The sequence below is a fragment of the Panthera tigris genome, chromosome B3 (genome assembly GCF_018350195.1).
Source record: "Panthera tigris isolate Pti1 chromosome B3, P.tigris_Pti1_mat1.1, whole genome shotgun sequence".
NCBI lineage: Eukaryota > Metazoa > Chordata > Mammalia > Carnivora > Felidae > Panthera > Panthera tigris.
The window spans coordinates 79,860,702-79,882,213 of record NC_056665.1 but is presented as its reverse complement, the minus strand read 5'-3'; the positions used below and the strand labels follow the sequence as shown (position 1 = coordinate 79,882,213).

Here is a 21,512-nt window from a genome sequence, read left to right as displayed (position 1 = left end):
ATTGGAGGGGGCGCAAACTCACAAACCTTGAGATCATAACCTGAGCGAAAGTCGGCCGCTTCACCGACGGAGCCACCCAGGCTCCCCTTGTCTTTTTTTTTTTTTTTTTTAGTTTATTTATTTTAAGAGAGAGAGCACTGAAGCAGGGGAAGGGCAGAGAGAAGGAGAGAGAATCCCAAGTTGGCTGGGTGCCATTTCCCCACAGCCGGAGGCCGGCTGCAACTCGAGCAAACAGTGAAATCAGGACCTGTGCTAACATCAAGAGTCCGACGCTTAACCGAATGAGCCACTGAGGCACCCCACTGTATAGTAATTTTCACACATTCCTCCAATAACAAAATTCTGTTAATATTTTCCTTCTATAGATAGTATTTTACCCTGGTTTTCCCTCTAAGGCAAAGCCTGAGACAAGGGGTTGCATGCCTGTCATTCATTAGGGAAGCGATGGCGGATGTCAGGACTGAGACCGGAGACAGTCAAACAGAGAAGGCGGGAAAGTCCATACAAATGTGCTTCGCTGAGTTTGCGCCCACTTGTGGGCCTGTGGGTTCTCTCCGTCTGAGGAGTCTTACCGACAGAGCCGTAGAACTCCGGGCGTTTAAGCTCCAACCCATCTCCCCGGGACTCAGGAAACGCCCCTCAGGGCCAACAGCCGGACCTTCACAGGCTGCGCATGCGCGGGTGTAGAGCCCAGAGGGCAGATGGGAAACCGGCGTGGGCTGCAGGCGTGGTCCTGCTCCTCCAGCGCTGGCTGCTCACCACAGCGATGGCTCTAGTGGAAAGTGGTCTGAGAGGAGGTGAGGATTCCGGGGCAGAAGGCCACACCTGCTTTCCTCTGGCTTTCCCCATCGTGGGGGTCGATGGTCTTTACCCAGGGTACGACCTCTTACCCTTTGCCCTTAGAGTCACAATGATAGTAATATGGCTTGTTATACAACTTTGTGTCAGAACCCTATACGGTACACTCCTGTCCTTGTAACAGTCATATCAGGTAAGTATTTTACATAGGGGAGGCCCAGAGAAATTATGAGGGAGAACCATTTGTACCCTGTTCTCTTTGAATTCTCAGTTGTTAGCACAATGCCTGCTGCTTAAAGAAAATTCAGTCTGTACTTGAAGAGAATGCTGTTGAAGTAACTTGCTCGGTAAGTTACACACCCATGGTGTGGCAAATCCGGCATTGAAACCCAGGACTTTAACCTCCAAAACCTGTTGGACGTCTTCTGTTAAGCCAGTATAGCCTAAGAATTTTGTAAAACTTCTTGCACTTTTTATTTATTCATTTTTTAATTTTTTCACCAATACCCTCTTTGTTAGCTTCCTCATGTTTTTAGCCTATTACTTTTTTATTCTTTAAAAGTTTATTTATTTATTTATTTATTTATTTATTTATTTATTGAGAGAGAGAGACAGCCCAAGAGAGGGAGAGAATCCCAAACAGGCTCCACGCTATCAGTGCAGAGCCTGAGGTGGAGCTCCATTTGAGGAACTATGAGGTCATGAGCTGGAATCAAGAGAGGATGCTTAACTGACTGAACCACACAGGCACCCCAGAACTTCTTGCACATTTCAAAGCGGGCCATGCAAAATTGTTCATCCTAAATTTTTGGAAAGCTTATTATTTAATAGGAAAATACTAAACATTTCATAAAATTGAAATAAGATGAAGATAGGCTGCATTTAATATACTTAGGTCATGTTTGTGTTCTGTTATAATAAAAAGAGCTTTAACTAGTTATGGAATAGCATTCACAGACCATAAAGTTTTTATTTGTAGATTTTATCCAATTTGTCTTGAAAATCTTGAAAACTTTACAGCTACCTGTAAAGGAATCAGCATCATATCCTAAACTACTTTGGTTGTTTTGAATCCAGAATATTACAACAATGGCCAAGCTTCCCCCATACAGAGATATGGGACATAAAATGGGAGAAATTGGGAAGCCCCGGGTATAAGGTACAGCAATTAATCATTAAACAGGGACTTTTACAAACCAGTATTTCCAGTCATTCTTTGATTTGGCTCCTGGTAGGATTCCCCTCCACCTAGCAAGGTACCATCAAAAAGTTTAGGATGGATGAAGGGGTACTTGTATTTTGAAAAGCCATTGTCTTCTTGGATCTCTGAGCCTCTTTAAAACCTCTTGACTACACTTCCTTGAAATATTTTCTTTTCCTGATTTTCTAGTTGGCTTGTTATTTTTTAAAATATATGACACATGTTAATGACAAAAAAAATTAAGCCATATAAAATTACAAAGAATACAAAAAGCAACCCAAATCCCACCACCCAGATAAAAGATTGTTATCCTCTCCCTTAACTTCTATATGACATTGCCTTTTGGTTATTCTTCCCCACCCTTCCTTGTGTTTTGGCTAATTCCTCTTCTTCCAAAATATAATTCCCAAAACAAAACCTATGGGTTGGATATTCTCAATCTCAATTTACAGATTAAGAGACTGATCTCTCCATGCCAGCAAAGAGTTCTGTGTTCTGTGATTGTCGGGGTAAGTCTGAAATAAAAGGTTCATAAATGTCTCTTCTTTAAGCTTCTAGAGATATTAACCTGCGTGTGGAAGGTCAAGGATTAGCACATCTTTGTATAGAATTCTGGGATGGGATTCTCTTGAAGGAAGTTTTCTCTTCAGCTTTTGTTTTTGTGTCAATTGAACAATAAACCAAACAAACCAACAACAAAAACTTTAGTATAGGAAATAAGCACATCCATAGTAAATTACTTCACTTCAAAAAATACTTTGACCAAATGTAGTTTGTGCATAAAACCAAACTGACTACTTGTCAAGTCTCCCTTATTTCTCTCTCTTGGGTTGTTTTTCTTATTGATTTCATTTCCATGAAAGTATATTATGGTTTGACAAACTGTGGATACTCAAAAAAGTGCATTATGTTTCCAGAATATGCTGTCTTCTTTCTCACAGTCATTTAGAGTATACTTTGAGATACATATAATTAAATAGAAGAATGAAATTATATTTGGAAGCCATTAACTAAAAGTGCCTACCTTTATGTCTTTCGCCATAATTCTTAGGCCTTACAACAAAGAATGTGTTTCCTTATCTACCTGGGAGCAGGGTTTTCTTCCGAAGTGAAGAGATTTACTTTCTGACTGTTGAAAATAATGTGGCAGCTCAGGAAATTAAAGGGAAAAAACAAAGCATAGGCTCAGTGTGTTTGGCTTACACCTGGGTTCCAAGTGGCCCATGAATTATGAGATGCTAATATACTAAAAGATTAATACTTTGTTAACAGTGTGTAATCAGTTGAGAAGACTTGCTCCACAGGACAGCACACCAGTGTTTGTCTTGCAGAAATGGTATCAAGTCACAAATTAAGAGCTATTTGGGGAAAGCAGCATGTTTTTCCCTATGCTTGAATGCGTTGAATTGGGCTAGATAGAACAGCTTTCCATCTGTGAGTGCATGCCAAAAGTCCAGGAGCCTTAAAAACTGAAGTGGTCCATCTCAGGCACCTACATGCCTATACATGTTCTCTTCTGCTGTGTAAACCACCACTGCAAAACAGCTACTATATTATTATATCTCATAATTTTGTGGATCAGGAATTCAGGTACTTCTTTTCCCTGTGCTTTGATTGGCATCATTGGTGACATTCAGCTGGTCTCTGGGATGACCTGGAGGGTTCAAGACAGATTTACTAACACGTTTGGGTCCCTTGGCTGACTCAGCTGGGTCCCTCTCCCTGTGGTCTCAGGGTATCACCATATGATTTCTCCATGAGAGTAGTTGGGACTTCTATGAGCTGGATGCTATCAGTTGCTTAAGGACTTGGCCCACAAATGGGCTCAGCATTATTTCCACTGTATTCTGTTGGTCAGAGCAGTCACAGAGCCCACCTAGAATCAAGGGGATGGGATAGACATCTTGCCTCTTAATGGAAGGCATGTCAAAGAATTTGGCCTGATCTTTATTTTGCCTTAATACATCTCCCCCTCCTCCCCCCTTGTCAAGATCTAGGAAGAGGGAAGAAGGAAATTATCAGGGAAAGGAGTTCCAGAGAGATTCTTCACCTGGTCTGTCTCAGCCTGGAGAGAGGAATGGAGGCCTTTAGCACACAGGTGAGCTCCAGATGCATATTTAACTTGGGAGATAAAGTACCCAAGTGTCCTCTGTCAGCCTCCTGGTAAATTAGTCTCAGCAATGCTAGATACAGTGAATTGAGATTCCTCAAGGTACAAAGGCTGTGATCTGTTTCCTCAACTTAGAAGGCCATGTGGCCCCTTTGTGGCACCTAGTGACTAGGAACATGGACATACAGCTTCAGGAAGAGCTTTCCACCATAAAGCGATGAACATCCTGGGCTTCATCTTCCAAAGAGGAATTGTTTCAAGGTGAGAGAGAGAGAGGATCAGTAGAGCAGGACACACACACCAGTTGCCTACCTCTTCCTCTTCTTCTTATTTTTTTGAATGTATTTTTTTAATGTTCATTTTTGAAAGAGAGAGAGAGAGGGAGGGAGAGAGAGAGAGAGAGAGAGGACAAGTGGAGGAAGGGCAGAGAGAGAGAGGGACAGGGGATCCAAAGTGGGCTCTTTGCTGACAGCAGACAGCCTGATTCGGGGCTCGAACTCTTGGACTGTGACATCATGACCTGACCCGAAGTTGGATGCTTAACTGACAGAGCCATGCAGGCACCTGCCTACCTCTTCTTAAGAAAGAAAATGGAGTTTGGGGATGAATTCTACTATTTTGCTTCAAGATCAGTTTGTATCAAAATATGAGAACAGAGAATGTTAAGCGAAATGTGTTAGTATGGTTGGTACAAAAATGTCACTTCCCTATTTTCTGATAAAGTGCTTTTTATAGCATTGGAGTTGAACGTGTGGGTTCTAGTGGGGCTGGAAGAGTGGGGTCAGACTGCCTGGGATTGAGTTCCAGCCTCAAGAGTTGTAGCAGTGGATAACCTTGGGTGTTCCTTGATTTTTTCATCTATAAAATGGAAGTAATAATAGTATTAAATAACAATAATGGTAATAATAAATACTTCATAGGCCTGATGTGAGGATTAAATGAAATGATGCATGGAAAACCCTTAGTACAGTGCCTGATGCTTATTAGGTGATTACCACATAAAAATATTCAATAAATGTCAGCTTTTATCACTATTATTATAGCACTAGCCCCCACTCTGGTGGTGGAACATGAGGGCACTGGGGGACTGAAGAAAGGGAGGGATGAAAATCCAAGTAAGACTTCTCATTCCTTTCTCTCTGGTTATAGTCACTGGGGTATAATGTGATCTATAAACGCTTCTGTCTGTTGACATGCCAGCAAATGATATGGCTCTCTGATTTCCTTAGATTTTCAAGCTTAATGAAAGGGCCCAGGTGCTGGAGGCTCAGAGCACAGAGAGAGCTGGGGGCTGCAGGCTGTCCTGGCCTTTACAAACGATTGCCACTCTAATAAATAAAGCATTCACTCAGAGAGTCTGAAAGCCAGGGAGCCACATTGCGTGCAAATCCAGATCAGTGGCTAGAGCTTCTTCCAGGTTGAAGCTAATCATAACTGACATGTTAGAGTAAAACTACTTTATAAAATCAATATTAAATTTACAACCTTTGACATCCTGGGACATCAAAGATAAGGGGGAAATAAGCCATAGAGTAAACAGTCCTCCAGCTATGCCATCTGCTCATGGAGATGGGGAGATGTGGGAAATCAGGAGCCTGAATCGTACACTGTTAGTCTTGTTTTTGTACCAACTTCTTGACATCAATAAAAACACTAAAAAAAAAAATCACACAGACATTTACACACAGAGAAGAAAGAGAAATAACCAGGAGAGTTCCACCAATCTAACAGACTCCCAGAATCATTCCAGAGTGAAGTGATTGGATTCCTTATCTGACAGTGAGACTTGATTTTCCTGGACAGTGGGATGCTGCAATTATGGGGCAAACATCACTTTGTGAGGCTGGCAAATCCCCTGCTGAAAACGCTAACCTATCTAACCAGGGACCATGCTCTAATAAAAGTCTGCACCTCTCTAGTAGGTCTCCCTGTATTCACTGGGATTCAAATATAGCAGAAAGGGATACTTGGAAGCAGAGTAAAGCTATAAAGGTCATCACAAAGTGAGAATGTGTTTCTCTGAGTGCTCTTCAGGGGGTACTAGCTCTCAGCTGTTCATGTATGGGGTGGAATTCTTACCTCTGGAAAGAGAACTTTAAGTTTGACTTCTAGAAGCAGAATCGCCTTAGTCTTACCAGGAGGAGTCATTCTGGGACAGAAGCTACAGCATCCAGCATGGGCAAGATAATGAAGGACTTCTTAGCCCCTTGCATTCAAAAGCATTTTGTCCCAAGAACTGGTCAGAGAGTTGTGTCACCTCCACTGTGGTTCTGGGCACTGGATTTATTGTATAAATTTGGAAGTACTCTAGGAAGGGTGGAGTGGGGAAGGCCAGGCCAGGCAGTTCTGCTGGTCTAAACAGACTCTTCTGTAGTGCTTCCTCTTTTGGGTCTTGGTGAAATGTATGAGTGTGAATGTGGGAGCCTGTGGCATAATAGTTGAGAAAAACAAATGTCTAATTAAGGCTGGTGTGTGTAGAAAGTGAAAAATTACCCCAGCATATAAAACAATTTTGTTTTTTTGATTAGGGTGTAAATTCCATGAGTTTCTGGAATGGTGTCTGGCACAAAGAATGTGGTATTTGGTGCGTGTGCGCGCGTGAGTGTGTGTGTGTGTGTGTGTGTGTGTGTGTGTGTGTGTGTGTGTGTGTATAAAAGAATTAGAATTCCCAGGGGGCTCCTGGGTGGCTCAGTCGGTTTAGTGTCCAACTTCGGCTCAGTTCATGATCTCGCTGGCCGTGAGTTTGAGCCCTGCATTGGGCTCTGTGCTGACAGCTCAGAGCCTGGAGCCTGTTTCAGATTCTGTGTCTCCCTCTCTCTCTGCCCCTGCCCAACTCATGCTCTGTTTATCTCTCTCTCTCTGCAAAAGTAAATAAACTTAAAAAAAGAAAAAATAAAAGAGTTAGAATTTCCTAGGTAAATTGTTGGAGGAAACTAATACTCGTTTAGGGCTTAATCTGTGCCAGGCACTAAGGTAAACCTTCTGCATATACTTTCTTACAACACTTCTGTATTGGTTTCTTATTGTCCCTGAAACAAATTACCACAAACTTAGTAGCTTAAAACAGTACACATTTTTAATCTTATAGTTTTAAAGGTCAGAAGTCTAACACAGTTCTCAGTGAGCTAAAATCAAGGTGTCAGCAGGGTTGTGTCTCTGAAGTCTCTTTTGCCTGTACAGTAACATTCACAGATTCTGGGGTTTAGCATGTGGACTTCTTTGGTGCCCTTATTTGGTCTACCATAACCTCTATACAGTACATATTATTTAATTTTTTTTTTAATTTTTATTCATTTGAAAAAGAGAGAGAGAGAGAGAGAGAGAGAGAATGTGTGAGAATGCAGGGGAGGGGCAGAGAGAGAGGAAGACACAGAATTCCAAGCAGGCTCCAGGCTCTAGGCTCCAAGCTGTCAGCACAGAGCCTGATCGATGTGGGGCTCAAACTCATGAACTGTGAGATCATGACCTGAGCCAAAGTCGGATGGTCAACCGACTGAGCCACCCAGGAGACCTAGTATACAGTAGGTATTATTAACCCCAATACAGAGATGAGGAAACTGAGTCTCAGAGAAGTGAAATAACTTGCTGTAGATCATACAGTATCTGACAGAGTTAAGACTCCAGCTTAAGTCTGTCTCCAAAGCCCATGCTATGTCATCTCAAGCTGTAAAATAGCATGCTGCTGGATGGGATTGGGTTTAGGATATGGTGAGGTGGGAGGTGGAATAGAAGCGTGAAGAATTCTCACAAGAGGTTGGACAGAGAATTGGAATTGAATTCCATTGGAAATGCTCCCTTAGAAGAAGAAAGAGATTTGCATTTGAGAAAAAGAATAAATTCACCTCTCTGAGGGAAAAGTTAGTTTAGGGGCAGAAAATCAAGTCTGTGACTTAGATGGAACACCACCTTCTTTCCTAGGGCCTCAGGAACCTTAGAAATCCCATATCCTATGTTGTCCTCTACCCACTTGGAAAGAGATTTACTACACCACTTCCTTCTAAATTGTAGGGACTCAGTGTGCTACCCCTCCCAAGAATTTTGCATGTAAAAAGAGGATGGTATTACCCAAAGGCATTCATAGAACCACTGAATTTCTTAGTTTTTTGAATTGAAAAGAAGCTGATGAGGGCAATATAGGTTGGCATTTGTCATCATGAGCTAAATTAGTTTGTTTTGGTAATAGTAGACTTTTTATTACTATAGCACTTGAGTCAGAGATATTTAGCACATGAGAGTCTTTTAGGTGCCAGTTGGTTATCACCTATTAGTATGCTTGAGGAGAATAGTATGTGGATAATAGAAAAATGAAAAAAGATTGGTATAAAATTTTAAAAAATTGTACTGGATATTTGTTCATAACATGAAACCATTAGGGAACATACATGATTGTATGAAGAAAGGTGGTTTGGGGAATTGGGTTTGATGGGGGCCTTTGTCAGAGATTAGGCAGGGAGCTACTCTAATAGCTGATGTCCAATCCCTTTTCCATTTTTATAAGGAAAAAAAATGATAAAAACCAACCTTTCTGAATTTCATTCTCTGGTGCTAATAGGACAGAACAGCAATGACATACCACAAAAAATAAGGATAGGATTTACAAGTGAACCAGATGGTTCTCATCTCATCTCACTGAATTGTTATCCTTTGAAGATTTCCTTTTTGTAGATTACAAAGAGAATGTAATCACTTTAGGAATCCCCAGAGAGTTTCTTAATGAACCCTACTTACATTGTGTTGACACTAATAGTAAGTATAACCATGATCTTCGAATCCCTATGTGTGAGGCAACGTTATTGAAATTATAGCACAGGCCAGTAATTCATTTAAAAACATACTTTTAAAAGTGAGCTTTATGCTGACCAAAACCCACTTATACCAGTTTCACTTACAAATATGAGATAGTATATTAATAATGAAATGAATATAGTTTAACTCATGAAAAATAACATTTTACTGTCAAGTTTTGCCCAGTTTAGTCTCATATCAAATTAAGAAACTAAGTAAACCAAACATTTATATGACTGACTCATACTGTGAAAAAAATGTGATCACAGCTTCATATCACAAAACTATTAAGTTCTGTTCAAGTAATTTCCTCTCAGCATTTCCTTTCCTCACTTAAGGTTTCCTTCTTAACCAAAAAGCATCAAATTAGGAAGCTTAAATGACTGAAGTATTAACACTCTCAGGAAAAAAAATGATTGCCTTTCAGAATGGGGGAAAAACCCCTCACTAACCTATCTTCCAAGGTAAACAGTTATGAAGTCCCGAGAACAGAGGGGTTGTTGTTGTTGTTGTTAACGTTCTTTTCTAATACGTTGATTTTCCATTTGAAGTTTCTTTAAAATTAATCCTTTAAAATCATTTCCAGCAGTGAGCAATTCAGCAAGTTGAGAGAACAAAATGGCCAGACTTTTGTGTCCTTGAAGATTGGATTTAGAGTAGAGGGATTGTATTGAGGTAACTTTTGCTGTTTCGAGTATAATAAATTGTAACTTGTGTATGGTACAATTAGAGTTCCTGTGAACAAATCCAACATTTCCCTCTATGTAATCTGTGTTTAATTTGGTATGCCTAGTTCATTTTCACTATATCTCTATTTGAATACAAATGAAATTTTGTAATATTACCTATCTTTTCAAATTTTATGTTTATTCATGTAGACACAACCTCCCTCCTACACTCCTCCCCCCACACCCACACACTCAGCAATTTGTTAAGTAAGTGTATATTAAGGTGGAAAAACCTGTAATGCTCCCATTCTAGGTATAAAACATATTTTTCATGGAGCTTGGGCCTCAGTCTCAAAATTCTTCTAAATACATTGCTCTAGGCAGCTATTACCAACTAATTGAAGTAGGCATCTGAGTCAAAACCTTCATCATCACTGGTTAGTTCATAAAACAGAGCCTGCTTTAGCTATTTTTAGCATAAAGGGATATGATAACAGGGAATTAGGTGCTTACAGAATTGCTGGAGGACTGGAGGACAAACTTCCAGCAATGACTCGCAGAACACTACAGAACTGAGCCTCCACTTATGCTGCTGCAACTGGAAATGGAAGGAATCAGGAAGCTGCAAATGAAATTCTGTAGTTCCAGAACACACTGCTGTAGTTGTAACCCAGGGATCAGAAAGCTGGGATCTGGAAGCCACCACCACCCCCTCTCAACACACAGGAAGCTGCTAATTGGACAGGGAACACAGAATATTCAGAATATTACTGTTCCTACCATTGATGCTGCTGCTTCTTGATATCCAGGAAGCTGGGAACTGGTACTGGACATAAAGCTGAGAAACCCCATGCTTGCCACCTTTCAGATCTCATCTAAGTGATTTAATTGGAGAGACTTAATTTGTATCCGGAATCCTAGCTGCAAGGCAGCCTCAGAGATGTAGTTTTCAGTTCAGGAAGACATACAAAGTCACAATTTATGCTGAAGGTATATGCTTGGCAAAATCTTGCTCTATCCTTATTGGAGCCTTGCTGTAGGGAGATGCAGAACTTGTATACAGAATAACAAGAAGATTTAAGGAATGGCTTTTCTTAAGGAGATGCCAAGATGCTATGGGATTTGATCCCTAACTTCTACTTAGAGGACACAAGTAATGATAATTATAGCTTCTTATATTTAATTTCTCCTTTCTCCTTAGCAGTTCATTTTGCTTAGGAACTTAATTCTAGTTCTTGAGCAACTTGTTGCCACTGAATTACTTAAATCTTTGCACCTGCTGATCCTGCCTTTCCCTCTTGCAAGAAAAGAGAGTATTTCCTATCTTAATTTCTTACCTGGATTAATAGGGACCAGCTCTGTGTATTTCATGTGGCAGCTTACTATGCTAATATCCAATTAATTGTCACTTCATTTAGGGTGAAAAGAAAATGTATATAAATATATTATCCAAATATTATATATCTACGTATGAAATGTGCTCTTAATGTTAAGTTGATAGCCACATCCAAACCCTCTTGAGAAAAAAAAATTGATTCCTTGGGAAACCAAAGAGTACAAGTACAGCACTCAAACTATTTTGACTCTGTAATCCATCCATCATGGCCGTGTGGGTAAGTTATCTAACTTTTCTTAAGTACCCAAAGCTTTATGTACTAACATCTTTCATTTGTATAATATCCCACAGAGTACTTGTTTCTCAAGGCATCCTTATACTTTGAAACCAAGTCTTTAATGTATCTAATGAATATGAAATGTCTGAAAACAAATACCCAGAGAATATAATTTGATATGCTAAATGTTAAGAATTTAGTTTCACCTTTGCAATTTTTAGAATTTTTAATTAATTATTTATTTTTTGAGAGAGAGACAGAGACAGAGAGAGAGAGAGAGAGGGAGAGAGAGGGAGCATGTGCATGTGAGTGGGGGAGGGTCAGAGGGAGGAGAGGGAATCCCAGGCATGCTCCATGCTCAGCACGAAGCCCAACATGGGTTTTGATCTCACGACGGTGAGATCATGACCTAAGCCGCAATCAAGAGTTGGCTGTTTAACCGACTGAGCCACTCAGGTGCCCCTCACCTTTGTAATTTTATATAACTGGCAGAGGATAGTTGTGTGACTTCAGCAAATTTCATGTGTGGGTTTTTATCTTAAAGTGTAATGTTTGTTTAGATACTTCAGTTTAACAGCTACTTTAGATCAACTGTTCATGCCTATGAAATATATTTTTTTTCTAGGAAAAACTTATGTGTAGGAAGAGCATGACCCTGAAATTGTTATTTTCTATCATAGCTTTCATTGTAATAAGCTCAGTGCCATGTTTTCACAACCATTCCTTTCAAGGCTGTGTCAAGTGACCATTTCCAACCCTGCCTTCTCTCTTTGTTGTCACTGTGAGAAGCTTCCTCTGTGGTTTCTTTTCACCTGCCACATCTTGCAAGACTAAACTGCATTTCACTAGGTTCTAACATCTAATCTTGCTTATCACATACTTTGCTTGCAGGGTAAGCACAATGATATGTTGCATATCATACCTATATCCTTTCAAAGTGACTCCCTTTTGGAAGCAGGTAAGGGCCAAGGGAGGCTATCCACTCTTTCTGACCCTAAACTAATTGATATGAGAATAAAATACATACTGCCTTGTTTAGGCTATCAGGCTTGTGTGAAAAAAGGTACAATTTTTAAGCCTAGGGAAGTTAGAAAGCACAATGGAGGCAATCTGAAAATTTTTCACAAGGCAGGGCTAGGCCTTGAATGTAAAAGGTAAATCATAGAATTGAAAAAAAAATCTTTCAGGAGTATTTATATATTAAAAAAAGTGTGTGTTATTTAAGTTCTAAACTATTATGTCTGCTCTGTCACTACTTCTTTGTGGGGGAAACTCCACAAAGAAAGTGACTCAGGTAAGTTACTTAGAAAAGTTCCTTTGCTTTCTTTTTTTCATTATGTAGAAGCCAGCTTGTTCACGAGTACTTTCTAAAAAAAATACATGGTGCATATAAAGAAATAGGCAGGATATTTCTAAATATGGCTAAAGTTTAGGTCAGAAGTCATTTGCATCCAAAAACCCTGTAAGTGCCTGATTCATTTAGTTGATAGAAATGAGATTCTGGGAGATATAATGAATGGATCAAGGAGTGCTCTCAGGTGAAAGTTTCTGATGGGTTTTAAGATCACATCATGCCCTACTTTTTGGTCTCTGTTAATAATCTGTTGTGATGTACAGCAGGTTCTGGTATGCAGAGTAATTCAAGTGCTCTTCTGTTGGGCATATGGTGCTTTTAAGAACACCCCAAGGGTTGATTTGACTGCTCCGGTTGATAAAGGATGGCACAGTGGGAAGGAAGAGAACAAACTATGGATGGTGCGTGGGTTTCAGGAGAGGAAGGGATTCATCTGAGAGCAGAGCTGCTGAGAAAAACAACATGCAGTGACTTAATTAGAAAACTAATTTTGCCGTCATTTAAGTTGAATTCCTGCAAGTGTCGTTACTTCTTACGGTAAAATTTAATGATACATAAATATGTGCACATGTGTATATAAAATATGTATATTATGCACATGTATGTTTATATATGTAAGTATGTATGCATATATACATATATGTTAAACAATAAAGTCATATGAGGCAGCAAAAGGACGAGATTTAACCTCAGCTGCTGAACTAGGGACAGGTGAGATATTTGAAAAGAGCAAAAAGGAAATAACTCTAGAGGAAACTTTTTGAGTAACAGTGGAGAATCTTCCAGGAAACAGCTTGGTACTTGTTCTTTACCCCATTTAAAGACAGCGAAAATAAAACATTCTTCTCATAGTAATATCTAAAGATCTCATTCATTGGCGAAAGGAGTGATTTTGCATATAAAATTTACAGGAAAAGCTTGCACTTGAAGAATGTTATGCCACCAGAATTTTCTGTTACAGAAATTTAGGTAAGAGTAAATAGGATCAGGAATTGTCAGAACAATAGCAATATGGCTGACCATGTCTGTGCAGTTGTAGAAAGCCCTGATGGCAAATTTGAGTAATTATGGGCAGAGAGCCCAAGAACTCTGCAATCAGGAAGTCAGCTCTGATACAGAAACTGACCAAACACCAATAGTATGGAACAGAGATGGGGGTCTCAGAACCTTACAGAACTAAGAGGTCAAGGAAGAATCTGCTTAAAGCAGGTCCATGATAGACATTAACTAGCCACGTCCAGCAGAGAGTTTTTGAAAACCGTACCTGTCCATCATATGGCCTGTGAATCAAATTAATTGTATCTGAAACTGGGTTGTAGTTCACCTGAGATTTTGAAGAAAAAAAATTGTTTTCCCTAATTACCTAATTTCTCCATCCTAACCAACTGACACTCAGCTAAGAGCTGGCTGCTGCTGGGTTTTACACAGAAGGCTTAGATCAATAATTGTAATTGAAGCCAAAGCCATCAGTTATGTACTTGTGAGTTGTTCAGGTTTAAATCCATACTGTCTTATCTTGAAACTTGGATATTATAAATGATTATGAAATGAAGTAAAGTTAGCAGAAATAGATCTTTGATAGAGACTGCCCATGCTTGAGTTGAATTAAGTAATCACTGGACTTACTAGCTAAATAATTAAGTAAGTAATGTCCTCTACTACTGAAGACATGAGTGTGCTCCTAGCCCAATAGCACAGAGAGGAGGAAGGGGGAATGCTAGGAATAGCTCTAAGGATTTTTCATGTATCCCTTCTTGTAAGGCCCCGAGACACCTACAGCATAGATTCTTACCTTACAGACAAGGAATTTGAAGCACAGAGGGCTTACTTAACCAAAGTTCTACAGTTAAGCAAAGACTATAGCCAGCTCTGTGAACCCATGATTCTAAAGTCCATATTCTTAGTTATGCCTGTATATTTTTCATATGTAGTTGCATATATATATTTGTTGCATTTGTATGGATTTATGAATATTTCCTACACCTTGCATGGTTAATTTATTACTGTGAGTTCAGATCTTCTCAACTATAGCATAACATTGAAATATGTTAATAAGATTATCAGTTAAAAATATGGTACTCTATGTAATATTTTGGTCACCTAGAAAAATATAAGTTAAAAGAACTCAAGTAAATTATTTAATGAATGATTATTTTAGGGAGATAGGATAATGGGTGACTTTGGTTTATCAGTTGTACTTTTTTGTATTTCCTATTTTTCAACAATGATCACAGGTCACTTTTTTTCTACTCTAAGCCAATATTATTAAAAAAATAAAACCATGAGGTATCATAATAGAAATCTACCTAAAACAGGCAGATCCAAATATAATATGTAATGCCTTTCTTGAATATCATTAGTAAACCAAGAAAGCACATCTTGCTTTAGCAGTGTTCCTTTTTCATTCCTTTTTGAGTATTTACCTCTTAAATTTACTTGGTCAACTTTCTAATTTTTAAATTTATTTCAAAGACTTTTGTAATCAATTTAATTTAAAATACCTGCTTGGAACAATCTATGTAGAAAGCTCAAAATGGTAGGTGTATATTTGGGCCCAGTTGTGAATCTAAAGCTGAATGTCAAAGAAATAATAATTAGACCTGCTAAAAGACTTTTGGAAGTTATACATATGTGGTATTCCAAAGAGAGGCTGTATAGTACAGTCATTAATGCAAGAGCTCTAGGGCCCGATGGCTTAGGTTGAATCCTAGTTGCAACATTGCTAGGTGTATAATCTATGGTAAATTTTAAAATCTTTCTGTGGCTTAGCTTACTTAGGCTTCTGTGAGACTGGAATAATAGTATCTATACCTTATAAGTTTGTTGGGAGAATTAAGTGAGTTTTATATACAAAACACTTTAAAATAGTGACAGATACTTCATAAGCATTCAATAAATGTTAACTGTCAGTTAGCTCCAATGGGCATATATCACACTAAGGAAAAAACTAGCTCACAGATTTCTACAAAGACTTGTATTATATAAAAACTAACTAAATAAAAAGTAGATTTTCTCACAGAATACAAACCAATGCTCTTGGAATGAAATAACTTGAAAGCACAGTATATAACATGTTTGAACTCACCTGATATCTGTGTCTTATCTCCAGGCAGTGGTGTCTCTATAAGAAGTTTGTCCTGAGCTCCAAGAGGTTATCCTAAAATTGCACTCTGCTGTCCCCCTTTTCTGTCAGATAAGCTGCATTGGTTATCATGAAGTTAGTTTTACATCCTCCCTTCCTTTATTTTATCAGTAGGAGAATGTACAAAGTGTGTGGGAAGAGTGTAGGCAGCCCGAGGTTTGGCCTTTAAATGCCTAATAATAATAGCTGCCAATAATTGAGTACTTTACCATGAGCCAGCACGGATTAAAGCACAGTCCAAGAATTAATTAGTTTAATTTTCTCAGTAGACCTATTATAGATATGTATATGATAATGACATATATTATTGCTTCTATTTTACAGATGAAGAAACTGATCTCCAGAAATTAGTCATTCAACTAATTAAGAATTGGAGCTGGGATTAAAATCCAGGCTGTCAAAGGTAAGTCTGGCTTTTCTACCAGCTCCATCTGGTTCAATAATGAACACCAGTAATAGAAAAAATGAACATAGATACTGACTTCAGGCACAGAGGGATGATACTCAAAATATTCACCAGCTGGTTAACTCAGACACTAATTCTGACTAATCAGAATGGATGCCACTGGTGAACAACTGGTATGGCTATACTGGTGTGAACTGTTTGAATACCAGCTCTGATTTTTTGGGGGAAAAATGATTAATTGGCAAAATATATCACTCAACATCTTCAAAAAGAAAATTGATTAAATTACAAAGAATCAGTAAAGACTATATCAAGTGCAATATGTAGGTGAGTTCATGCTCGTGACATACACTTTACTCAACTTTCAGATACTCATCAGCAAAATGGCATATTTTAAAGAAGTTGGAACTGTTTGCCTTTGTTATTGCCCCAAACAATGCTCTTTGATTTTTGGTATCATAAGCCAGTGGTGCCCAGGCTCAGGATGGAAAGAGTGGTCTTGAAGTGGCCCTACCTTTCTCTAAATCCATTTTACTACCTGTCTAGCGAGAGTTAGAATAGATTTTTAAAAATTCATGTCATTGATTTGGCATCTATTTGGTATTATGTAGGAAATAAGATAATGAGTTTAATGTTACCATACTGAATGGCTAAAAATACTGTCCACCTAGAATCAGATGATAAATAAGTTAGGGGCTCCTATTGGTGGACTTTGACACATAGGTCCACATTTAGTGCTCCCACTTTTACTGTCTTGCAACAACAGTACATACATCTCTTACTAAGGTTTTCTCCTATCTCTCCTAAAGTTAAGAAGCCAATTGCCCTGGCATTTATAGCCTTAAATGTAATATTAAGTCTTAAGAGAAAAAATAGCTGGGTCCTGGTTCTGGACTTGCTTCTGATAAACCTTAGGCACGATGGCTACTGTATCAAACAGTCTCTACCCTGGAGTGCTGTGGGAGGATTTACTGAAATCAAGCACATAAAGCCACACTTCCTTTTTGAAACAACAAGAATAAAATATTAAAATATTTGGAATTCCTATATGCTCTTGATTCTAGAAAGGTTTTGAAAGTATCACAGCCAAAAAAATTACTTATTTAAGAAAAAAGTTTTAGTTATCATTATTTCCTTGGAGAGTGGGTCACTGTACTGAACATGTCATGAACATGACCGCTAAGTAATTAAGATAGCCATCATGATTTGCTTTGCTGCTGTGTGTCTCCTCTCTATTTTGTCTGCTCAGATTTGTATGTGGGGGCCAGTTGGGCAAGCCCCCCAAACCCTCATCCTGTCATCATAAGGAAATTATATTTAGGGTCTGAGAAGCTTGTTCTAGGTACGTTTCTTTGTTTCATTAAAGATTTTCCCATTCAGATTTTTGGTTCCCAAATTTTTTTCCCCCCAGAATGTTTATTTATTTTGTGTGTGTGTGTGTGTGTGTGTGTGTGTGTGTGTGTGTGTGTGAGAGAGAGAGAGAGCTCAAGCAGGGGGAGGGGCAGAGAGAGAGGGAGACAGAGAAGGTCAAGTAGGTTTTGCACTGCCAGCTCAGAGCCTGATGCGGGGCTTGAACCCAGGAACCTTGAGATCATGACCTGAGCCAAAACCAAGAGTTGGAGGTTTAACTAACTGAGCCACCCAGGCTGCCCCCACCCCCCAAATGAGTTTTTAGTAAAGTAACAAACCCCTGCTTTTAAACTTTCTTATTCTTCTGGCTAGTTTTCTCTCAACTTGTCATTTTACATGGAAACTTGTAGAGGTTTTGGTTTCTGACATTTTCACCTTCCAGGTCACAAAGCACCAACAACCACAATAATCTACTTTACCTAGACTCTAGCAACAGAATAATTATACTTTTTTTTTTTTGGTATTACTTCTCTATGTATTTTAAAGTCTTGAATTTCACATTTTGAATGCTCTTTTTTTTTTATTAATTAAAATTGCTTTGGGCTTATGTGGATGATGACCTGGGCTTACCTAGGGTATAACATGCAATGAAAGCAACAAACAACAGGGGAACCCGGAGGGACTGAACAAAGGCCAGAAAAGCTCATAGAAGATAAAACATAGGAAAGTGCACTGGAAGCACTATTTAATTTTGTTAGGTTCTTGGCACCTGGTTTTTCATTAATACTGTTTCTTGGATTTTGAAAGAAATCACACACATTTTTGCTCTAGGAGCACTTAGAGCAAGAACAACATCACCTATTTCTAAAAATATTTCCCAGTGGATAAACTGTTAAGAAAACATGTTTATATTCACACTTTGAGTAGAAATATTTACTATTCAGACTCTGTGCTTGAATTTTTTTTTTTTAAATCAAGTCACTAAATTGACTTTTTGTGAAATGATGACCAAAATCAGGGTCCTGGGTCACCACCTTTATAGCCAAAGCAAATATTCAAGGATTCCAGAGCCTTGAAAAGGCTCCACCGAAGCAGCTTACATTATACTGTTTTGTTTGGTTTATTCAAAAGCACAATATTTCAGGAAAAGAACATATTAGAAATTAGTTCCTAAAAATCCGAAGGGAAATGAATATTTGATGGTATATTGAAGCTTTATTGAAAGACTCTTGTATTCATTAAAAAATGAGCTCAGACAATTCTAGTTCTATGGATGAATGTCTGAGCTGACGGGCTTAATGTCACTATTGTTTTTCCCTACTCAAACTTACTCATATTCTGTGTATATTTTATATAATGCTTGTTCTGAAAATAATTTTTGGGGAGGGGGCTTAGAACAACACAGTTTTATTATCTTATTTTGGGGGGCCATTTTTCTGGAGGTCAGAAGTCTGAGATGAATCTTGTTGGGTTAAAGTCAATGTTTAGCCTTCCTTTTGTGTTCTTTCTGGAAGCTCTAAGAAAAGATTCCATCTCCTTGCCTTTTCCTCCTTGTAGAGGCCATCTGCGTTTGTGGATTTGTGTGCTGCCCCCCTTCGACAACTGTATCACCTGTACTATGTTTCTGTCCCCACACCTCTTTGTCTGCCTTGGACCCCTGCCAAACTCCGTTTCATAAGGACAATTTTTTTTTTGAGTGTAGACCAGATATTTAGGAGTCTTTAAAATAAGGTAACTTAATGCCTCAGCTCAGTATGTCTTTACCAGGTATTAATCAACCCCATATTTCATGTTCTATCAAACCTACCTTGAAACTTTTGACTTCTTTTGTAAATGATCCAACTTCAAAATAGGAGAATTTACCTATTCTTGTGTTAGAAATGAAGGAAAACATTGTAAATAATTTTGTTTATTCTTTTGTTGCAACTTTTAAGTAGGGTTATTTAGAATAGGGTCATTTAACAAACACACTCTTTTGCAGTTATTTTTGTTTTTATTGTATTTGCTGTTTATTTGTTCATTGTCTAGCTCATTCAGTGCTGCCTGATGATAAACCTTTATTTCATTTCATTTGCTGTTATGAGATTATTTCCGAGGATGATAAAACCAAGGGACTTGAGAGGCAAATACAGGTTAATAATCTAGCCTACTTTGTGACACTCAGCACCTTCATGCGGTTCCTAGGTAACAAGCTTCTTGCAGAGAGTCATTCTTGTTTCCAACACCTGTGGTTGGGGTGGGGCAGGGCTCTAACACAGCACAGGCTGGTCAGAAAATTAGAAGCAAGTCACTGTAGTTAGTCATCATTTACTTTTTGTGTTGTTTTGGGGGAAGAATTTTGTTTCAGTTTCACAGCTTTAGAAAAAGGATGATATATTTCTGCATTATGTAGCATAGAGAACCTGTTGTTGACATAGTTTATGTTATTGCCTAAACTATTTATGCGATAATTATTATTTAAAGTTTCAGATAAACTTTAAACTTAATAAGTTATTTAAAACTTTATATGCTTCCTTATATTATTTTTTTCTTAAGACCGGATTACACCAGAATTTGTGCTAAGTTCTGGGAAACAGGTGGAATGTTCCTTTACTGGTTTACATATCATTTGAAAATAAATTTCTGAAGGAATGAATACTAGACTTCAAGATATCATAAACAGAACCCTTTATGATGTTTTTAAATGGCAAAGGTCCACTCAATATGTTTTCCTTCATTCTTATACTTTCCAATCTCTTCTTCTCCCCTTCCTATTTTGAGGCCCAAATTGAGGCTGTGGAACAAGGAAAATAAGGATTGGATTAAGTGTTTAGCAATACGGCTTCAGCACTCCTTGTAAATACAATAATAGACAAACAGAGAGACAGAGGTCCCAATGGCTACTTACCAGGACCTCAGCCATTCTTATCAAGCAATGCCAGAAAATCCAGAAGCACAGTCAGTATTCTTAACTAGTCACAAGAGCCACCAGAAACAAGCTTTCAGATCTTTTCTTCCACTTCTGCTTCTTTTGCTTTTTCTCTCCATTCCTCATTTTTTTGGCAGGTGCTCTTTATTTCCCTTATCCTGTTCTGGCTACTTTGCAGGTTGCTTGAGTTGGAAAGGGTTGAAAAAGGTCAAGGTGAAATTTGGAGAGAGAGGAAATGAAAGGGATAGTCAGAGACTAGGAAGAGGTAACTGGAAGAAACACAATTCATGAGTCCCTCTTAGGCTTTGGGAGAGTCCTCATCAGGGAGGAAAAAGCGGCTTCACTCTGTGGAGCAATTTTAGTTAAGACTTTGGGGGTAGCAATAATTGTAATGTTTGGAAATCATTGGAAATATTCTTCATAAAAATTAAAATACTATATTTTTGTATATCAATATGACAAAATGTGATAAAAACATCTATTATGGATAGGGCTAAATGGCATGAAGTCTATCATAACATAAGCACCAGAGATTTTTTGAGTAATCAGAACAAAAAAAAATTAAAGGACCTTAATAGGACAACATAAGTCTCACAAAAAAGAAATAGCTTAGAAGGATCAATAATCCAAGCTATTTTTATGCTGTCAATTCAAATTAAGAGCAAAAATAAAATGAAGTATTTGTGTTAAAATACATCATCGCAAAGAGAAAATGATTTACCTCCTGATTCCTGGCCCTCCAGTAACATGGATAGCATTAGCTTAGAACTTTGCTTCTTCTTTTTCTCTCATGTCTTTTGATGATATCTGAAACTTAATAGGACCTTATAATGAGAGAATAATTTACTGATGGTGAAACACTTTTCATTTCACTAAATAGATTTGAAAATAGAAATTCACTAGAACTGATAATTTCAGGGATCCTGATGCCAGGAATGGGTGACATCAGCCAGGTTTTTGTGTGAATATCTTCAATGACTGTTCAAGCTTTTGGGGTTTAGCCAAAACCAAAACATGTTCTCCATGCTGTTGCATTTTACATTCTGGATGCTTTGGTTAGCATGACTACATGCTCTATAAAAGAAGTAGAGAAGGCAAGGGAAAATCCAATAAGGGAAAATAAAGTACTTGACCACCGTTCTCTGTGTGGTCACATCTTCAAAATGTCTGGAAATCA

The 21,512-nt window shown here is 38.4% G+C and overlaps 2 long non-coding RNA genes across 3 annotated transcripts in view; one reads left to right on the top strand and one right to left on the bottom strand.

Annotated features, from left to right (window-relative positions):
* Positions 1-861, bottom strand: part of LOC122239571 — an 85,415-nt gene extending 84,554 nt beyond the window's left edge. For both annotated transcript variants that reach the window (XR_006218773.1, XR_006218774.1), the window contains exon 1: positions 573-861. This is a non-coding gene — a long non-coding RNA (uncharacterized LOC122239571). The remainder of the gene's footprint in view (positions 1-572) is intronic.
* Positions 862-1,065: 204 nt separating this feature from the next.
* LOC122239573 lies at positions 1,066-16,075 on the top strand. Its single transcript, XR_006218777.1, has 3 exons — positions 1,066-1,145; positions 3,991-4,097; positions 15,996-16,075. It is a non-coding gene; the product is annotated as an uncharacterized LOC122239573 (long non-coding RNA).
* Positions 16,076-21,512: the final 5,437 nt, after the last annotated feature.